An 11,856-nucleotide genomic window follows, 5' to 3' on the forward strand; every position below is an offset into this window, starting at 1 on the left:
AATAGGAACCGGATTCCCTTTCGCTCAAAGGGCGTTTATTTTTTATTCATTCCATTCCATCTCTACACATACACACATACACGACGTACGTACGTACGTACGTACGTACGCACGTACGTATGTACACGTAAGTGTAGAAAAGATAAAACAAAATAGAAATAAAACACGCCGCATCGACATAAGATCTCGCCTGCGGCTTAGGATCGACTGACTCATGTCCAACCACTGTTCACATGAAACCCTTCTCCGCGTCAGTCCTCCAGGATCCCTCTGGAGTATTTGCTACTACCACCAAGATCTGCACCGACGGCGGCTCCGGGCAGGCTCGCGCCCACACCCTTCTGCGCTCTCCGCCGCGCACGTCCTACTCGTTACGGCTTAATGACGAAAACACACGTGTCACGTCTCACATGCCCGTAACGGTAGTGTATAGGCACGACGCTATAGCGCCTCCCATTTTAAGGGCTAGTTGCTTCGGCAGGTGAGTTGTTACACACTCCTGAGCGGATTCCGACCTCCATGGCCACCGTCCTGCTGTCTTTAGCAACCAACTCCTTTTCGTGGGATCCGAAATGTGCGTCGTTTAGGCGCCTTAACCGGGCGTTTGGTTCATCCCACAGCGCCAGTTCTGCTTACCAAAAATGGCCCACTGGGCACCGTCATCAGATCTCCGGCTTCATCGTTCGAGTAGGCCGGGCTTCTCACCCATTGAAAGTTTGAGAATAGGTTGAGGTCGTTTCGACCCCAAGGCCTCTAATCATTCGCTTTACCGGATGAAACTCCGTTTGTTCTCTTTGCGAGCACCAGCTATCCTGAGGGAAACTTCGGGGGGAACCAGCTACTAGATGGTTCGATTAGTCTTTCGCCCCTATACCCAACTCCGACGATCGATTTGCACGTCAGAATCGCTGCGGACCTCCACCAGGGTTTCCCCTGGCTTCGTCCTGGCCAGGCATAGGTCACCATCTTTCGGGTCCCAACGTGTGCGCTCTGGGCGCGCCCACATTCACGGATTGGAAACGAGACGCCTCGGGAGTGCGAGAGCGACGACCTAGATCGAAGCTCCATCCTCCCTGAGCGCGCGGCGAGCGCGCGCCTTCACTTTCGTTGCGCCTTTCAGTTTTATTGTCTCGACGACTCGCGCACATGTTAGACTCCTTGGTCCGTGTTTCAAGACGGGTCGGGCGAGTGCCCGAAACTGAATCATCGCAGACAGAGACGCGCACAGTCCGAGACAGCACGGCTGCGACGGCAGGCGCGCCGCGCCGAAGTCCGCGCTTAGGCAGGACCCCGACGACGACGCATTAAATATATAACCTTGCGTCGGGCCGGACGCGTGCGATGACGCGTGCGCGATTCAATGATATTACCGTCCGACGGCCGGTCGGCGTCCGTCGCGGTCCCGTCGCGACCCAACGAGTGAGCGCGGCGGGGCTCCCGAACGGCGCTTAGGCCGACATCGAACGGGTCGCGATGCCGTACTGAGAGAGAAGTGCACGCCGTCCGCGGACGTGAACGTGAACGACCCGTGCGCACCGACCGAAGCCGGACGCATCGAGGCGCGCGCACGTACGCCGAGGAGTGACGATGAATCTCTCCGTTCGTTCATTCGAGTTTCGCCCGTTTAACCCCCTGAACGGTTTCACGCACTCTTGAACTCTCTCTTCAAAGTTCTTTTCAACTTTCCCTCGCGGTACTTGTTCGCTATCGGTCTCGTGGCGATATTTAGCCTTAGAAGGAGTTTACCTCCCGCTTAGGGCTGCACGCTCAAGCAACCCGACTCTGAGGAGAGTCCCTCTCGCCGCCGATCTCCGTCGCTACGGGCCTGGCACCCTCTACGGGAAAACGGCCCCGTTCAAGACGAACTTGGACAGGAGGAGCGACGACGAGAAAGCGGAACCTCCCGAACACCACATCTCCCGCGGTCGCGACAACCGCGGGATTCAGCGCTGGGCTATATCCCTGTTCGCTCGCCGCTACTAAGGGAATCCTTGTTAGTTTCTTTTCCTCCGCTTACTGATATGCTTAAGTTCAGCGGGTAGTCCTCCCTGATCTGAGGCCAACGATAAAATGAGAGGCAGACTCGATATCCGTCAGCGCTGCGACGACGACGCGCGCGACCGTCAGTCACCGGTCGGCCGAGTAGTACAACTACCACGGCCATGTGTAGTAACACGGGTACACACGACGACGTCGACGCGCTCTTCGGACGTCGAGTCCGCCTACGCACACGCGCGCAATGTACATAATGTATTGTACATTGCACACACAGCGGCGTTAATGGCAGCGGCGCGTACAGACGCGTACGTCCTCCCATCGATCGCGAACGAACGAACGAACGAACGAACGAACGAACGAACGAACGAACGAACGAACGCGACTAGAAGCCAGGGAGAGACGAGAGTGTGTCGTTTGCGCGCCGGAATCGAATCCGACGACGACCGCCACCACGCCGCTGAAACTCGTGTGTCATATTTGAACGGACGAAGAGACACGCGCGCGCGAGAGAGCTCGATTGTGCGCCGCCTCTCCGAAACCGTCACATGCGCGCTCTTTCTCTCTTTTCGCCTCTCTCCCTTATATCTCTCTGTCATACTCTTTATGACAGAGCGCCGAGAGAAGGGGAGCGAGAGCGAGCGAGAGAGAGAGAGAGAGAGAGGGAGCAGTGTAATTTTAACAACGCGAGGCGTCGTTATTATGCAGCCGGCCCTCAGACAGGAGTGGTCCTGGATGTATCTCCACGGACCGCAATGTGCGTTCGAAGTGTCGATGTTCAATTGTGTCCTGCAGTTCACACTATGACGCGCAGTTAACTGCGTTCTTCATCGACCCGCGAGCCAAGTGATCCACCGTCCAGGGTAATCGTTTTTGACTACCCCACACATCGTGTGGTATATGTACGATATTAAAATAGAAAAATAAATAAATAAATAAATAAATTATCATTTATTGACATAGAAAAGAGCGCGAAGCGCGTGCGAGCGCGCGATCGCTAGCTCAATCTAACCGCTAGGTTTGTAGTTTTTTCGGTCGGAAGCGCGCGCGCGGAACGCACACAGGCTTGCGGATTTTCACCGTGCGCGCGCGCGCGTTGATACGCGCGTGTACGCATGCGCGTTCAGACCGTCTCGATAGCGACACGTCGTCTATACGAGATATAAGGTATATCAATCAACATGAAAAACAGTGCGTGTGCGCCGCGCCGCCTACGCCTACGCCTACGCCTACGCCGCGATCACATACACGTGGTGTACACGTATAAGTGCGCGTGCGTGCGTGCGTGCGTGCGTGCGTGCGTGCGTGCGTGCGTGCGTGCCGACACTGAAACGTTAATGATCCTTCCGCAGGTTCACCTACGGAAACCTTGTTACGACTTTTACTTCCTCTAAAGGATCAAGTTTGGTCAACTTCCCAGCAACGCCGACGGCCGTGAAGCCACCGCGAGCCCGTCCGAAGTCCTCACTAAATCATTCAATCGGTAGTAGCGACGGGCGGTGTGTACAAAGGGCAGGGACGTAATCGACGCGGGCTAGTGACCCGCGCCTACTAGGGATTCCTGGTTCATGGGGATCATTGCAGTCCCCAATCCCAACCACGAAGGAGGTTCAGCGGTTACCCGGTCCTTTCGGACAGGGAGAGTGAAACACGCTGATTCCTTCAGTGTAGCGCGCGTGCGGCCCAGGACATCTAAGGGCATCACAGACCTGTTATTGCTCACTGTCACGCGGCTGGACGCCGCTTGTCCCTCTAAGAAGACTTGTGATACGTCGCCAGTGAGTTGCGCGACACGAAGGCCGCGCACACCTAAATGGCGTCACCTATTTAGCAGGCTAGAGTCTCGTTCGTTATCGGAATTAACCAGACAAATCGCTCCACCAACTAAGAACGGCCATGCACCACCACCCACCGAATCAAGAAAGAGCTCTCAATCTGTCAATCCTTCCAGTGTCCGGGCCTGGTGAGGTTTCCCGTGTTGAGTCAAATTAAGCCGCAGGCTCCACTCCTGGTGGTGCCCTTCCGTCAATTCCTTTAAGTTTCAGCTTTGCAACCATACTTCCCCCGGAACCCAAAGACTTTGGTTTCCCGGAAGCTGCCCGGCGAGTCATTGGAGTAACTCCGCCGGATTGCTGGTTGGCATCGTTTATGGTTAGAACTAGGGCGGTATCTGATCGCCTTCGAACCTCTAACTTTCGTTCTTGATCAAGGAAAACATTCTTGGCAAATGCCTTCGCTGTTGTTCGTCTTGCGGCGGTCCAAGAATTTCACCTCTGTCGCCGCAGTACGAATGCCCCCGTCCGTCTCTATTGACCATTACCTCGGGTCCAAAAGAAAAGACCAGCAAAATCGGACCGAGGTCCTATTCCATCATTCCATGCTCGAAATATTCAAGCAGCATTTTGAACCTGCTTTGAGCACTCTAATTTGTTCAAAGTAAACTTGTCGGCCCACCTCGACACTCACCGAAGAGCACCGCGATAGGATTTTGATATTGAACCGGCGTATTACCGCCGGCTCACCGACGATATGCTCCGCAGACGTGTCAGTATCACCGCGGATGCGGTGCACCGACAGCGCGGCGCACAAATGCAACTACGAGCTTTTTAACCGCAACAACTTTAATATACGCTATTGGAGCTGGAGTTACCGCGGCTGCTGGCACCAGACTTGCCCTCCAATGGTTCCTCGTTAAAGGATTTAAAGTGTACTCATTCCAATCACGGGGCCTCGGAAGAGTCCCGTATCGTTATTTTTCGTCACTACCTCCCCGTGCCGGGAGTGGGTAATTTGCGCGCCTGCTGCCTTCCTTGGATGTGGTAGCCGTTTCTCAGGCTCCCTCTCCGGAATCGAACCCCGATTCCCCGTTACCCGTTGCAACCATGGTAGGCGCGTAACCTACCATCGACAGTTGATAAGGCAGACATTTGAAAGATGCGTCGCCGGCTCGGGACCATGCGATCGGCAAAAGTTATCCAGATTCATCAAAATTAACGACATCGGACGCGAGGCCCTCCGTCGATTGGTTTTGATCTAATAAAAGCACTCATCCCATCACTGGTCAGAGTTTCGAGTGCATGTATTAGCTCTAGAATTACCACAGTTATCCAAGTAGGATGGAGTGGATCTAAGGAACCATAACTGATTTATTGAGCCATTCGCGGTTTCGCCGACTAGCGGCTTGTACTTAGACATGCATGGCTTAATCTTTGAGACAAGCATATGCTACTGGCAGGATCAACCAGGTATTTACTACTACTACACTAACACACTATTAGACTAGTGTATGGTGCGCGTTAGCAAAAACATCGCCACACACCGACAATTCGCGGTGCACGGCGTGCCTATAACAGTGGTGGGGGGCGAGACACGAGTACGTTCGTTAAGCGTCGTGCGCGTACACGCACGCGACAACGTACGTACGTCGCGTTTTCTCCTCCTCCTCCTCCTCCTCCTCTCGCGACTCGAACAGATCGGAAACGCTCTCTCCGCCGGCCGGTCGGTCGGTCGGTCGGTCGGTCGGTCGGCGCCGGCTCTCTATATACACAACAATATAGAAGATATGACCGGCAGCCGCCGCCGCGCGTCGGATAGCAAACGTTCCGCGCCGTCGAGACTGCATCTTTTGGACGGCATCTCTAAATATCTATTATTCAGATAGACGCGCGTCCGCGATTGAACGTCCACCCGGAGATTGAATATCTCGCAGTATAATGTATACAAAATTGTTTTCTCCGTCGTGAATATTATCATCCAGAACGTATGAGAGATCGCCCGGTAGATCAGAGGGCACACGCACACACAAAACTATACGCCGATTCGATTCGTTTCGATTCGATAGAGAGAAAATTATTCTCTCCGCAGAATCGGTAGTACCAAAACCGACGCATATAACTACATATAATACACAAAAACATTATCACGAGATAACGAAAACGTACCGCCCGATTAATGGCACGCCGGTGTCGGCAAGCGCGCTTACACACACTTCTCGATCGACGGCCCAACGACGGCAGAGTCGTCGTCGTCGTCATCATCGCGACAACATTACAACTTATAGAAAACCCGGTGCGAAAAGAAAAAAAGAAAAAAAAAAAAAAAATCTTTCTTTATTTTCCATTCATTATCACAGGTACGGCTCTTTGAGGCCCGAGAGAGAGTTTTTGGAGGCTTTGTGGGAGGAGGAGGATATATCACCGAAATAACGGTCGTCGCTCGCGAGAGCAGCGGCGACACAAAGTCGGTTATATACCAACCATCCGCCAACACATAACATATCCAAACAACAAAACCCCCGGGCCGCCGTTGCGGGTCCGCGTGGAGTGAGAAATAAAACATGTGCACACGGTTCTCGCATATATATGCAGCATATATGCAAAGCGCCACGCGCAAGAGCGCCGCCTCTGCACACACACAACAAACATAGAGAGACCCCGTGTGTGGTGTTTCATTCGTATTATAATATATTTTAAGAGACGCGCGCCACGAGTGACGCGCGCCGCGTCGCCACGCCGCGAGACTCCGCTCTCGGACTCGGAGCCGAGAAACAAAGTGCGAAAGTGACGGCCGCCAGAGCGGTCGGATAGATGCGCTACAAGTCGACAGTTTCACGGCGCGGTACGTCGTCGCGTTGCGTTTTCAGAAAAGGGAGGGTGGGGGGGAGAGAGGGGAAAAAAAAAAATTCTAAAACGAATACACCACACAACGAATATGTGAAAAATAAATGGAATAAACAAAAAGAGTTTTCAGAAAAGGGAGGGGGGGGGGGGGGGGGGAGAGAGAGAGAGAGAGAGAGAAAAAAAAATTATAAAACGAATACACCACACAACGAATATGTGAAAAATAAATGGAATAAACAAAAAGCGTCGTGGGGTCTAATAAAATATAAAACTGTTAATATAAATCAATAGAATGAATTTCAACAACAACTTCTCTATTATATCATTGACCAATTCTAATTCTTCACGATAACGAGGACGGTGTATATGCGCTCCTATATTAAAAATATGTGCGAATCGGTTATCCGTCATTATCTTAAGGTATTTTTCCGCATCATCATAATAATGTTGTTTATTGTTAAGTTCGCTGCTATATAAAAACGGTGATAGACAAGATATCAATACTACACACATAATAGACACAACATAAACTCCTATAACCCTGTCGTCTCTAAAATATTTGAAACAGTCACGTCAGATAGAATAAATATCTAATTTTATAAACTTTATCAAAGAAAAGGTAAATCTAAAATGTTAGCTTGTTTTGATTTTATTAAAATCATAACTAAAAATCTTAACGAACGAACGAACGAACGAACGAACCAAGTGTTGAATTAGTGAAGAAAATTGACAATCAAAAAGTGACAGTACGGTCAAAACTACAAAATTATAAAAAATTTCAGAGTGCCCACTACTTTTCTTGCTTTCTTCATATAAACGATTCATCCGCCATCAGCTCGGCATCATGAATTGAATGACATCTTCCAGACGCCGGAATAAAAACCAAATAACTTAAATGGAAAAAAATCTCAAACACATAAACAAAACATACCTTATAATCTCCTCAATTACCCTGAGGATCCCGGATACATCAGAGGCTGATATGATGACCCCGGGACAACCTGGAGACAAGTAATCTTTAAAAGAATTTTCTGAATCGATCTGGGCGTCTTCGAATAATCGAGAAACATAATTTTTTTTTAATTCAGTAACAGTCGAATATGTATACGGTACGCAATAAGTAGGTATATTATAACTATCACTACGTCGCCGCCGCCGCGTTGTCGGTGAACGCGTTCTTTACAAAGGAGGCGGCGGCTTTCTTTTGAGCGTCGACCGTTGGTAACGGTAGGTAAGTTTAATTATGGATTCTCAAAGTGTTGGTGTTCACACTTTGGGCTATGTTCGCTCGGCTTATTGTCGGGTTATTTCGCTCTAGTAAAACTACACTCTGTCGCTCTCCTCCCTCACGCGGGATTGGAGCGCCACTTGAAGCAGGCATAGTTCACCATCTTTCGGGTGATAGAACAAAAGTGCGTTCTGTAATATTGAAGAAAATATCAATAATTACAAAAAAACCTCGCGATACTATATCATCGACTACTATTGTTATGTCACAATATCCTACTTTTTAAAATGTTGTAAAAATGTCCCGTTCACCCGTGCGAAGCCGGGACGGACCGCTAGTTGTATAGACTTTTAGATATAAGAAAGAGAACTGGGCACAGCCTTAGGACCGCATGGAGAGAGCGAATTTCGTTATCTTTTCCAAATGTATTAGTGTCATATACAAGATAAAAAAGAAGAAGATTATGTACAAGATCCTGTTCCTCATAGATAAAGAACAGCTGATCTGAGTAAAGAGTTGTAAAAATTATAAAGAGGAAAAAAGTTTCCTCATATACAGATTACATTCAGAGATCAAAAAAAAAAAACAAAATCATGTGGAGGTGGTAAAATGTTAAACGATATTACAGACTGGCGTAAAAGAACTCGTAAAGCCACGTTGATAGAGTGTCCTTAGGCTAAAATTAATAATATACCTATATGTTCATATTAAGTATATTTCTTAATCTAATATATAAAATTCTCGTGTCACGGTGTTTGTTACCAAACTCCTCCGAAACGGCTTTACCGATTTTTATGACATTTTGTGTGCATATTGGGTAGGTCTGAGAATCGGCCAACATCTATTTTTCGTACCCGTCAATGATAGGGGTGAACCAACCCAAAAATTGTTTTTCAATTTTTTTTATTTTCTTTTATTATGATGCAGCATAAAAATACATATAACTTGAAATTTTCATCCTTTTACGATCAACCCCTATTTTTTAATCGCGATTTTTATATGCCGCAATAGGATTGCAAGATGGCAATCGAATATAACAATTTTAGTATGATAAATTTTCATGTATAGTTCTAGAAATAATGAATATGGTAAAACAACGATTGCCGAGTCAGCTAGTATAATATAAGAATAGATAAAATATGTTTAAAAGTTGAACATTTTCCATGTGTAATCTTTAGAATAAATATGGCAACAAGATTTCATAATTTGCAGGAGAATAAAAACGGCAACGGCAAAAGATCGTTACTAGAGCATATCCAAACAAATGTCATCACATTTCAAAAATTGAATATTAATAACAATTATAATAGGTTCATCACAATATACACTGTCCACGCGACAACTCAGTTTAGTGGCGAGTAATCTAATAGTTTAGAATAGTTTATATAATACGCATAAAGATATAAAAGAGTATTATGAAAACATGAACCGAGAGGTATCCCGGAATAAACGATAAAAAACAGATATGGTAACAGATCAGTAAATGGTTATATGAATCAGTTGTAATATCATAACTCTTATTTTCGTACGGCTTATGGTCACTAGTTTAAATTCCAAAACCGTTACGAATGGTGGGAATTGGAAAGTAATAGGACCAGGTGCCGATGCGGGTTTACGTAGAGTAAGTCGAATAATATTTTCATGAAGAGAATTGGACAAAAGGAATAAAGAAATAAAAGTTATGTGGTCATGTAAAATATGTGGTGGAGTATATATGTCCCAGAAAGACAAACAAATATTACTAGTCTGGCTAGTTATTACTAATCAGATGAAAGAATGACTGAAAGAATAAAATTTATCAAAACCCTTAGTTTCTTTGTAAAGGACATGGCCTCTTCGTTTAAATTCCAAAATCACCACAAATAGTAGAGAAATTGGAGAGAAAGAAGGCCAAGAACCATTACGGGTTTACGTAGAGTATATATTTATAAGTCTAATATCTCTATGAAGAGGTTTGGATAATTAATAAAAGCATTATGCGGTCAAGCAAAATATGTTTTGGCACATATTATAGTAAAGTATTACGACACACCTTCAAGGGCGATCGGATTGCGCCACCTAGATTGACGCAAGAAGGTGCTACCGAGAAAGACACCTGCGTCGAGTCAGCACTTCAATTCCCACAGCAAAATTACCCAGTTCCTTTGTATTTGATTCGATATGACTTCACTTACAGATCAGAAATCAATCTGAAGGCACCTATTATTGTAACTGTGCTGTTCTCCTGGTATGGTAGGTAGGTGTAGGAAATAATAAACAATAATATATCACAATGCGACTCACACGACCACCCGCCCGGACGTCACCCAGAGGAGTGGCAGGAGCGGGGGGACTTGCAGTCTAAACTTTAATGAGTACATCACACTAACAATTAATTTTTTGATTAAATTTAGTGGTTTTATGAAATTGGTTTTTTTTGGGTCTTCCGCCAGCGACTTCAATAACTCACACGTCTCACAGAAATATACACAAAGACTGAAGGCGACTACAGTCAAATGAGTGAACGTTTGTAAGAATTAAATTAATAAAAACCTTAATTTTTCGTGCGGCCACGGCCCCTTAGATAACTTCAAAACCATGATCGGTAGTAGTGAAAATTTTGAGAGAACGAATATGAAGAGCCGTGCGGGTGGGCGTAAAGGTTTGCGTGATGCCCTTATTTGTTAAAATTTGCAAGAATTTGCAGCCAGAAACGAGTATATAATGCAATAGAAAAAAATGTATATATTTAACAGTACAAACTGCTATATGTAGCTGCTGCAGATAGCCTATACTGTTACAAAATTATACATATACTTTTTTAAATTATTGGTTTGACGAAAGACATCGAATCCATGGCTTTATTGAACGATCAACAGTGAATAGAATTACATTGTGCTTATTGAGATTATGTTGATGTTGCACTGAACAGCTGTAAATGTCCAAGAGACTGTTTACATGTCACAAAGTTTAGAGATATTGTTAACAATTCATTTAACAACTTGATTCACAATCTATATATAGACTTCGTATAAAGGTGGCGAAATCGATGCACAATAATACGTGGCAGGTTGTTTATTTCTTTAAATGGTGTAGTTGTTTGATTTGAAGACAAAAGCATTTTGTACTTTTATTTAGTAATAATGTGCTTTAAACGACAATGTATTGTTGAAAGAAACTCTGTGGACCTTCAACGTTTTAGTATTATTAGGCTTTTTAACTTTAATGGCAAAATAGTGCTGCATTACAGTTCCTAAGTAAAATCATCGATCTTTATAATCAGCAAAAGGTGATCTCAATGGTGTTCATGGAAGAGGAGCATTGGCACTAAGGTCTGCCCTTGTGAAATACTGTCTGTTGACGTGAATAGGAGAGAATTAGGACCACGGTACAGTCTGATTCAGCAAGTAGCATTTGAGTTGACAAATGTTATGAAATTAATGCTTAGATGGTAGGTCTCAGCTTTTGTGAAAAGCATGTCGTGATAAACACGATTTAAGGACTTAGAACAGCAAGAGCATAAATAATATCCACTCTACTTTCGGTGCAATAAGTTTCGCACAAATAATGTATGTAAATAGGTTTGTATTTGAATAATAATAATAATAATAATTTATTTGCTAGAAATGTGGTTATAATAATGGTCTTAAATATAATAGATCTACACATTTCGCCTTATCTAAAGGCATGCAAATTTAGTATTATAATTTAGTGGCTTACGTATATTAATAGCCTAGTAGGAGTCAATCCATAAATATTGGCAGCCGCACACATACCAATGGTAGCAGACTAAATAAATACAAATACAAACTAAACAAAAACAAATACATAACAAGTCAATAATATAACAAATGTCATACAATACAAATGAATTACACATTTACATACATTCATTTAATTTTTTAAAAAGTCATTTATTGAATAAAAATTGCATTCCAGTAACCATTTTTTTAACCGTAATTTAAAGTGTCTTATTAGTAGTTCTCTTATTGATTTTGGTATTTTATTATATATATTTTAATAGTCATTATATCA

General features: G+C 45.1%; 3 non-coding genes across 3 annotated transcripts in view; all 3 read right to left on the reverse strand.

Moving 5' to 3' along the window:
* LOC128201017 (large subunit ribosomal RNA) overlaps positions 1–2,062 on the reverse strand; it is a 4,066-nt gene extending 2,004 nt beyond the window's left edge. The window contains exon 1 of the ribosomal RNA XR_008253012.1: positions 1–2,062. This exon is cut by the window's left edge and continues 2,004 nt beyond it. This is a non-coding gene — a ribosomal RNA (large subunit ribosomal RNA).
* Positions 2,063–2,704: 642 nt separating this feature from the next.
* Positions 2,705–2,861, reverse strand: LOC128201023 (5.8S ribosomal RNA). Its single transcript, XR_008253018.1, has one exon. It is a non-coding gene; the product is annotated as a 5.8S ribosomal RNA (ribosomal RNA).
* Positions 2,862–3,330: 469 nt separating this feature from the next.
* LOC128201015 (small subunit ribosomal RNA) lies at positions 3,331–5,243 on the reverse strand. The gene has a single exon (XR_008253010.1). It is a non-coding gene; the product is annotated as a small subunit ribosomal RNA (ribosomal RNA).
* Positions 5,244–11,856: the final 6,613 nt, after the last annotated feature.

The sequence above is a fragment of the Galleria mellonella genome, unplaced genomic scaffold (assembly GCF_026898425.1).
Source record: "Galleria mellonella isolate WM207_F2 unplaced genomic scaffold, CSIRO_AGI_GalMel_v1 utg329, whole genome shotgun sequence".
In the NCBI taxonomy this organism is placed as follows: domain Eukaryota; kingdom Metazoa; phylum Arthropoda; class Insecta; order Lepidoptera; family Pyralidae; genus Galleria; species Galleria mellonella.